At 38.8% G+C, this 9,205-nt stretch overlaps 1 pseudogene; it reads left to right on the top strand.

Annotated features, from left to right (window-relative positions):
• Positions 1–4,192: 4,192 nt before the first annotated feature.
• LOC125755731 (40S ribosomal protein S24-like) lies at positions 4,193–7,893 on the top strand (annotated as a pseudogene).
• Positions 7,894–9,205: the final 1,312 nt, after the last annotated feature.

Genomic DNA, 9,205 nt, shown 5'->3' with positions numbered 1-9,205 from the left:
AACCTCCTGGCAACACATCTGAGGTATGCATGACAATATTTTATTTTTGTGTCCAACCAATGTTGTTAGGTCAGCCGGCAAATATTAGCTGCATGCTTGCAGTGTGTTGGGCACTGTTGCAGGAAGCCAGCCTAACAGATGAGCTAAATGAGGTAGGGGTCTACACAAGGAAACAGCGGCTCAAGGATTTTAAGTGATTTACTATAAGTCAAGAATCTAGTTAAGTAATGATATGGAAGCTGACCCAAATCTTCTTCCTTCTAATCTACTGTACTTTCTTGTAAACAACCTTGAGCCCTTGTGAGGTACAAAGAATAACTTTAAATAAATTATTGCATTAGTAGCACTTTAAAAATTGGAATCCCACCTGTTACTATTGCTAGGTTATTCCATGTTGTTAAAGTCTTTATGAGCAACCTGAAATATATAAGATTTTAATTTTGGCAGGAAGAGCAAGACATTTTTTTAATTGAGGTCACTGTGAATCATTATTGTTATTGATTTTAAAATACCTACAATTTGAAGAATGCTTTCAAAATGGATTAGAGGTTGATTATCTTCTACAATTCTAATCCTCTTCTACAGTACCCTAACCCATTAAACACTTTGCAGATGTTCCACTAAACATCCAGACCTGTGGTCTATAATTCCATGAATTAATTCAATTTAGTAATACGTGAAAATCTGTAGACTCCACACTGAAATTGGTTTTAAGCTTAACTGCCATCCTATTCAATGCTAGAGAGAAATAAAAATGATTAAAAGATTAGGTCTGGGGCGCCTGGGTGGCACAGTCAGTTAAGCATCCGAGTCATGGTTTTGGCTGAGGTCACAATCTCAGGGTCCTGCCCCAAGTCCTTCTCAAGCCCCAAGTCCTTCCCACTCCCCACTCAGCAAGGAATCTGCTTCAGATTCTCTTCCTCCCACAGCCTCTCTCCCACTTATGTTCTCTCTCTCTCTCTCTCTCTCTTTCTCAAATAAATAAATCTTTTTTTAAAAAAAAATAGAGATTAGGTCACTGTCCCTGTGAGAAAACGTAGAGAAACAGGTTATATATTATCTGGAGAAAAAATATTGAATGGAAACTTCAAACTGGCTTTGACATTTGCTAATACTGTTCCTGTAAGTTCTATTCCTTTCCATTGCTTCTACTAACACTAGGCTAACAGAAGCTAAATAGTAATAAAATGCATGTTATATAATAAATGTATAGAGACTGTCATCCCTCGTAGTGATGAATTCCCATATCACTAAAATAGGTCAGGGAGGTCAAAGTAATTTTCTCCATCATCACTTCCAAGCCATTCTGACTTCTGTTGAGCTGAGGGATATTGGCACAACCTGGAAAGTCACTCAGAACAGCTCAGGGGGTGCCTGGAAGCATGGACACCTGGGCTTGCTTTCTCACCTGCAAGGATATAGTTTTCACCCCACACAGAGAGGCTTGCCTTTGTAATTAAGAAAAAGAACTGCCTTATCAGTCCTGTTTTATTTTTGAAATATGGGAGGGTGGAAGACCTACAGAAAGAAAAGGTATTTGGAGATTATAATTCCTTTGAAAGTTATAATGGGGATGAGACAAGTGGCATTTTCATATCATATCAAAATGTAATGGTACCATAACCATCAAAATGTTAACAATACCCACTTCTTCTTTTCCAGAAGACTGTCATTTTCTTTTCTTTTCTTTTTAAGATTTTATTTATTTATTCATGAGAGACAGAAAGAAGCAGAGACACAGGCAGAGGGAGAAGCAGGTTCCCTGTGGGGAGCCCAATGCAGGACTCATCCCAGAACCCCGGGGATCACGACCTGAACCAAAGGCAGACGCTCAATTACTGAGTCACTCGGTGCCCCAAGAGTGTCATTTTCTTATCATGTTGTTAAAGCATATCAACCACAACAGCTATATTTATTTTTATCTGTAAGCTTAATACTCTTATGCTTCACTTACTATGAAAAATTTGGCACATTCTGCTTTTCTATTTTGTGTATAGGTGAGTTACAGAAAGTTTATATATATATTCTATAGTTCAATAGCCATAGCCATTTATCTCAATTTATTTAGCATAAAGACATTCTGGAGAGGCCCAAATGGGTTTAATTTCCCCACAGACCAATTAGCACATATTGTTTCTCAGCATTAGTTCCCAAATATAACCAGAACCAACCTCCTGGCCTGTCAAATATGTTATAAATCAGTTGTCACTATAGTGAAAAATACTGTTAATGATATTAGATTGGTACCTGTAATTCTCTCTTTGAATTGGAGGATATTTACCTTTGTGGTCTAGTGATACCAACTTTAATTTGTAATTAAAATTTAATACATTGATAGTTTAGATGATGTTTGTGTGTTTTTCATAAACCATGAAAATAATGTACCTGGAATATGTGAATTAGAAGAGACTGTAATAACACTACAAGTTTGCTCATAAATAAAATCTATGAAGATACTAAAGAGTTTGAAACTTCAGGATAGGGATGCCTAGGTGGCTCTGCAGTTGAGCATCTGCCTTCAGCTCAGGGCATGATCCCAAGTCCTGGGATCAAATCCCACATCAGGCTCCTTTCCTTGTGTGGAACCTGCTTCTCTCTCTGCCTGTGTCTCTGCCTCTCTCTCTCTCTGTCTCTCATGAACAAATAAATAAAATCTTCAAAAGAGGAAAAAAAAAGAAGCTTCAGGATAAAAATATCTTGAAGATAACATTTAAATAATTTTAAATCTTTTTTGAGGAGAGTTCAAAGAATGAATAAGTTTTTATCACTATATGCATTTATAATTTTTGTAAATATTAAGTATGTTTATGGTACTTAGAGATGGTCTTTTGATTATATCGATATCCATCTTTACCACTAGGTGCCAGTAAAACTCTAAAGTTAACTTGCCTCTAGCTTCATACATGATGACCATCTGGTAGACAAAGAGTTCAAAAATATAATGTATTCCTTGGAGACTCTAGACTCACACTGAATATTTTATCTTGGCCTAAGCTCATCTTCCAGTTCTGTAGGCATGCCAGTGGACTCCAAGCTGTATCTCAGACCCTGAAAATGGTAGAACTGGCCTTATCTGTCATATACCCTAGTCTTCTATCCAATACAGTATTTTTTTTTTTAAGATTTTGTTTATTTATTCATGAGACACAGAGAGAGAGAGAGAGAGAGAGGCAGAGACACAGGCAGAGGGAGAAGCAGGCTCCACGCAGGGAGCCCGACATGGGACTCAATCTCGGGTCTCCAGGACCAGGCCCTGGGCTGCAGGCAGGCGCTAAACCGCTGAGCTACCCGGGCTGCCCCAATACAGTATGTTTTAATAGAGGATCATTTAGTCCTGATTTAATCACTAAGAATGGAGCTTCCACTTTATGAATGGCTCTAGAATAGTGATTCTATCTTATTTACTTTTGTTTCCCAGCCTCAGGCTTAGTCAATTACATTATTGAGTATTTCTCATTATTTGAAATTTCTCTTCTACTGAGTCAGAATCTGTCCCATTAGAGCTTGTGCTTTTTGGTCATAATCATGTCATTTGGTATGAGTATGATGCATGGAAACAGAATAATTTTATTGCTGTATCAGCCCTATCCTACTCTCCAGTAAGTTTTTCCTTTCATCCAAGTTTTTCTTTCTCTGAATGCAATGTCACCTGTCTTCCCAATTATTCCTCATATGGCATAGTTTCAGAGCTTCCTCACTTTCCATCCTGGTTACTGTTACCTCAAAACCCCTCTGTTTGTTCAACGTTATCTTAAACACGTTTCCTGGAATTAGGTGTACTATTATAGATGTAATCATATATAATTGATTATAATCCTCAGCAGGGAGTACTGTGGGACTAGTCTCTCCCATATTTTAGACATCACCAATTTGCTTCCAAATTCACATATCTAGAAACCTCATTTTTAAAACATAGGAGAGAAAAATCCAAAATGATTTGTAAGCAGTCACCATGTGTCACAAAGTCCACACACTTCGCAATGGACCATCCAAAGCTATTTTAACATAATGCTAACCTATTTGGCTATTTGATTATTAACTCCACAGCATATTGGGAGTAATATATTAACAAGGAGAAAGGGTCTGCTGTGGGGGACCCAGAGGTTAACATTTTAAGAAAAAGGTAGGAAAAGAAGAGATAACTCCAAAAGCACAGCAGTCTGCGGCCAAAATTGAATGTTCCGTCTTTTCCTCCCCGGCTGCTTTAAGCTCGGCCACCATCATGAACGACACAGTAACTATCTGGACCAGGAAGTTCATGACCAACTGACTATTTCAGCGAAAACAGATAGTCATTGATGTTCTCCACCCCAGGAAGGCAACAGTACATAAGACAGAAATTCAGGAAAAACTAGCCAAAATGTACAAGACCACACCAGATGTCATATTTGTATTGGGATTCAGAACCCATTTTGGTGGTGGCAAGACAACTGGCTGTGGCATGATTTATGATTCCTTGGAATACGCAAGGAAAAATGAACCCAAACATAGACTTGCAAGACATGGCCTGTATGAGAAGAAAAAGACACCAAGAAAAAGTGCAAAGAACACAAAAACAGAATGAAGAAAGTCAGGGGGACTGCAAAAGCCAATGTTGGTGCTGGCAAAAAGAAGTGAGCTGGAGACTGGACAACAGAAGGAGTAAAGATTCTGCAGTGGCTTTATCTGTGGTGATTGTGCAGATTTTTCATGAGAGGATTAAAAAACTAAGAACGTTAAAAAAAATTGAATGTTCCTCAGCATGCCCTGAATGCATCATTATATTACAACACAGTACAGAAATTACTGTTTATGGAGGAAACAATTCTGGAATGGTGGAGGAAGGACCTCTGAAAATCTGCTCCTCTGTAGGATCAATGAGAACATAGGCAAAAATTGTCAAAAATCAACATTTTCAGAACCCTGGAAATTAACCAAAAACTTAATGAAGAACATGTATTCAAGAAAATGGCTGGATCTCAATAAGAACAGTAAGCCTTGTGACATTTAACTTGCCCTATTCCCATCTCCTTCTTCCCTGCTCCATGATAACCACAAAAACCAACAGACTCAGAACCAGTTACAGAGAAAACTAGCAGCCCATCAGCCATTAAAAAGAAGCAATACAGGCTTAGAGCTCCCCCAAAAAGCCACATCCCCAGAAAGTTGTCAGTCTGGCAGCTACCTAGAAAAGTCCATTAATAGGGCTTATCTTTATTTGAGAGAGCTTGCTCAGTGAGGGAAGTCCTAACACCAGGACATTGTGTTAAAAAAAAAAAAATCAGTAAATGTTTATCATTGCAGCTGCCTGAGGCGGAAGTACCTATTGGAGCAAACAGCACTCTTGGAAACCCCGGGGAATGAAATGACCATAGGGAGATTTGAAAAGGTTCAATGTATTACTGAGTATAATATATGTGTGTAGGGTGCATTGTAGGGCTGTGTGTCTGCCCAGGAGAGACCTGAGAAGGCTCTAATTTCTCATCTTTGGCTGATCTTGAGGATCTGCACAAAAAGGAGTTAAAAGCTAAATCAAGGGTATAAACTGACGAAATATTGAAGGCATGTCTCAACCTACATAGAAGTCCCTTAGCAAAGGGCAAAAAAAGACTTACCAGTCCAGGGCATTTAAGGAAATCTCTGTCTAATCATTAGCTGACCAAGTAAGCTAACTGAGCTGAGACTTCAGAGGTAGCACACAGCAAAAAAATCCAGACTTCACAGAATTTATTCAGGAAGGCCATTAAACAGGCAAACAGCAACTACAACAAACAGCAACAACAATAAAAACAGGTTGGAGAGGTGGAACAAGAATCTGATATCCAGAATTACCATATTTTCATCCTTTAAATTGTCCAAATTTCAATCAGAAAAAAGAAGACATATAAAAAAAAAAACAGGAAAGTATGGCCCCTGCAAAATTTTAAAAAACACTCAATAGAAACTATTCTTGAGAAAGTGCTTATTTTGAACTTACTGGACAAAGACATTAACTGGCTAGCAAAAATATGTTCAAAGAAGCAAAGGAAATCATCTCTAAAGAATTAAAGTATGAGAATGATGTCTCACCAGATAGTGAATATCCACAGGTTAGAAATCATTTAAGAGAGAGACAGAGAGAGAGAGAGAGAGAGAGATAGCCAAATAGAAATTCTGGTGTTGAAAAGTTCAATAACGGAAATGAAAAATTCACTACAGCTTCAACAGAATTGAGCTGGCAGAAGAAAGAGTCAGTGAAATTGAAGTTAAATCAACTAGAAAAACCCACTCTGAGGAACAAACAAACAAAAGAATGAAGAGAAATGAGCAGAGCCTCAGAGAAATGTGGGACACAATAAATATACTAGCAGACACATCATGGGAATCCCAGGAGAAGAAAAAGTGTAGAAAGAACGTTCAATGAAACCATGGCTGAGAATGTCCTCAATTTGATGAAAAGTGTTAATATTTACAATATTTATGTCCAAGAAATTCAATGAATTCCATATGGGATAAACTCAAGAGATCCATAATTATACACATCATAGTCGAAATGTCAGGAGACAGAAGCAGAGAGAATCTTGAGAGCAATAAGGCAAAAATAACGTATGGTGCAAGTACTCCTCAAGATTAACAGATCACTTCTTACCAGACACAATGGAGAGCAGAAGACAATGGGTATATTCAAAGAATTAAAAGAAAGAGGTTGCCATTCAAGAAGGCTTACAAAACTATTATTAAAAATAAAGGAGGAAATAGTCTGCATAGGCCTATATCAAAGAAATGGATCCACATAGGTCCACATAGGATCACTGGTGAATTCTACTAAATATGTAACAAAGAAATTATATCCGTTCTCTATGATTTCTTCAGATACCAGTGGAAGGGGCATACTTCCTAACTCATTCTATGGGACCAACATTATTCTTAACAGCAAAACCACCCAGACCTTACAAGAAAACTATAGACCAGTATCTCTTATAAACCTAGTTGCCAAAATCCACAACAAATATTAGCAAATTGAGTCCAACAATGTGTAAAAAGAATTATTTACTATGACTTAGTGAGATTTACCCAAGAATGCAAAGTTAGTTTAACATTTTAATATCAACTAATCTATCACATCAGCAGTCTATAAAAGAAGTCACATGAATATATCAATAGATGCAGGAAAAGGTTTTGATAAAATTTAACACCCAGTCATGATTTAAAAAAAAAAAAAAAAAAAAAACTACACACAACTCTCAGTAAACTAGGAGCAGAGAAGAAACCCTCAACTTGAGGAATAAAAAACCATAAGTTAACATCAAAGTGAGAAACTGTAACCTTTCTCAGTGAGATCAGTCACAAAGCAATGACATCCCCTATCACCATTCCTTTTCAACATCATACTGAGAGTCCTAACTAATGCAATAAGACAAGAAAAGGAAAGATACAGATTGGGGAGGAAGAAATAAAACTGTCTTTCTTCATGGTGAGGATTGTCTATGTAGGAAATCTGGGTCTGGACTTCTGGGGAAGATGGCACAGTAGGAGGACTCTAGGCTCACCTCATCCTATGCATACAACTAGATAACACTCACATAAGTATAAATAACCCCCCAAATGACCTGAAGACAGGTGGAATAACTCTATACCTAAATGTAGAGAAGAGGACACATTGAAAATGCCTAGAAAAAAATGCCTGGAAAGGCAGAGAAGTGGTCAGAAACTAAATGGACTCACGGGACTGTCCATCGGAGGGAGGGATGCCATGGGCATGGAAAGGGGAGAGAAATAGATCCCTCCACTGGGAAGCCTAAATGGGGAAGATGAATCTCTATAACATTTGGATTTGAAAACCAGAGGGACTGAATTTCATTAGTTCTTATAACCAGTGGGACTTAAAACCAGGAATTAAAAAAAAAAAAAAAATCAGCAGGCTTGGCTCTGCAAGAGCCAATAGGCAGAGGAAACTGAGTGAGTCCCTGCCCTCAAAGAGACAACACTACAAGCAGCCCATGGAGATACAGCATAGAAGCAGCAGTTTGAAAAGCCATACAGGAAGGAGAGCTATTTACTAATGTCAGAGTGTGTCCCAGAAGGACAGAAATCTCTGGGGAACTCCAGGAATGAAGGAACTGGCAGTCACCATTTCCCAACCCTGTCTCCCAGTGTAAACGCACAACCACTTGCAGGAATTGCTACCTAACTGGCTAGCACTGCTGCCTATTCTCCCCATGCAGTTCTTCCACCAATCCATCCCTCCAGATGACCAATCTCAGTCCCTGCATGGCATAGCCCTGCCCACAGAAGAATAGTGGCAAGCAAAGCTTGCTAGCACAAGAACCCCACCAACCTCCCCAACTATGCTTTCTCAGATCTGCCCTCTCCAAAGCACTCTTAGCCAGAGCCCATACAGGGCAGTGCCACAGGACTGGCAGTACACAAGCAGCCCCCACAGTGGCCAGCACCACTCTGAAGTGACTCCTGCCCTGGGGTGAAGGAAGGATAACCATGCCCACCAGTCAGATGGAGCCCCCAGTAGTGGGCAGGATGCAGACCACTGGTCTGACTGAAGGCCCTGCCTGCCAAGAAAAGCTTCTTGGGTGACAACAGAGGGAAAATAACTCTGGAGTTTGGTGATACTGCATCTCTGGCAAATGCCCAATCTGACTCCACTCAAGCCCAAGGGGCCCAGACTGGCCAATTAACACCACAGGGACTAAACACAGCCCTGAACATAGCTGTATTTCCTAACACAGAGAAACAGACAAAATGAGGAGACAGAGGAATGTGTTCCAAATGAAAGAAGAGGGCAAAAATCACAATAAAAGACCTAAGCAAAATGGAGATAAGTAATATGCCTGTTAGAGAATTTAAAGTAATGGTCATAAAGATACTCATTGCACGATAAAAAAGAGGGAAGGGCATCAGCGAGGCCCTTAACAATAAAATAAAAAAGAACCAATCAGGGATGAAGAACACAATAAATGAAATTTAAAATACACTACATGAAATAAATAGTACAGTAGACAAAGCAGAATAAATCAGTGGCCTGGGGAATAGAACAATGGAAAGTAACCAAGCTGAGCAGGTGAAAGAGAAATAACTATGCAAGATGAGAAAAGACTTAGGAAACTTAGTGATACCATCAAGCATAATAACATTCACATTATAGGGATCTCAGAAAGAGAAGAGAAAGAAAAGAGGACAGAAAATTTATTTGAAAAAATAATAGCTGAAAAATTCCCAAATCTAGGGAAGG

This window comes from Canis lupus, chromosome 1, assembly GCF_003254725.2.
Source record: "Canis lupus dingo isolate Sandy chromosome 1, ASM325472v2, whole genome shotgun sequence".
Classification (NCBI taxonomy): Eukaryota; Metazoa; Chordata; class Mammalia; order Carnivora; family Canidae; genus Canis; species Canis lupus.
Note: the sequence above shows the minus strand (reverse complement) of the source record. Positions and strands in the feature narration are given on the sequence as shown.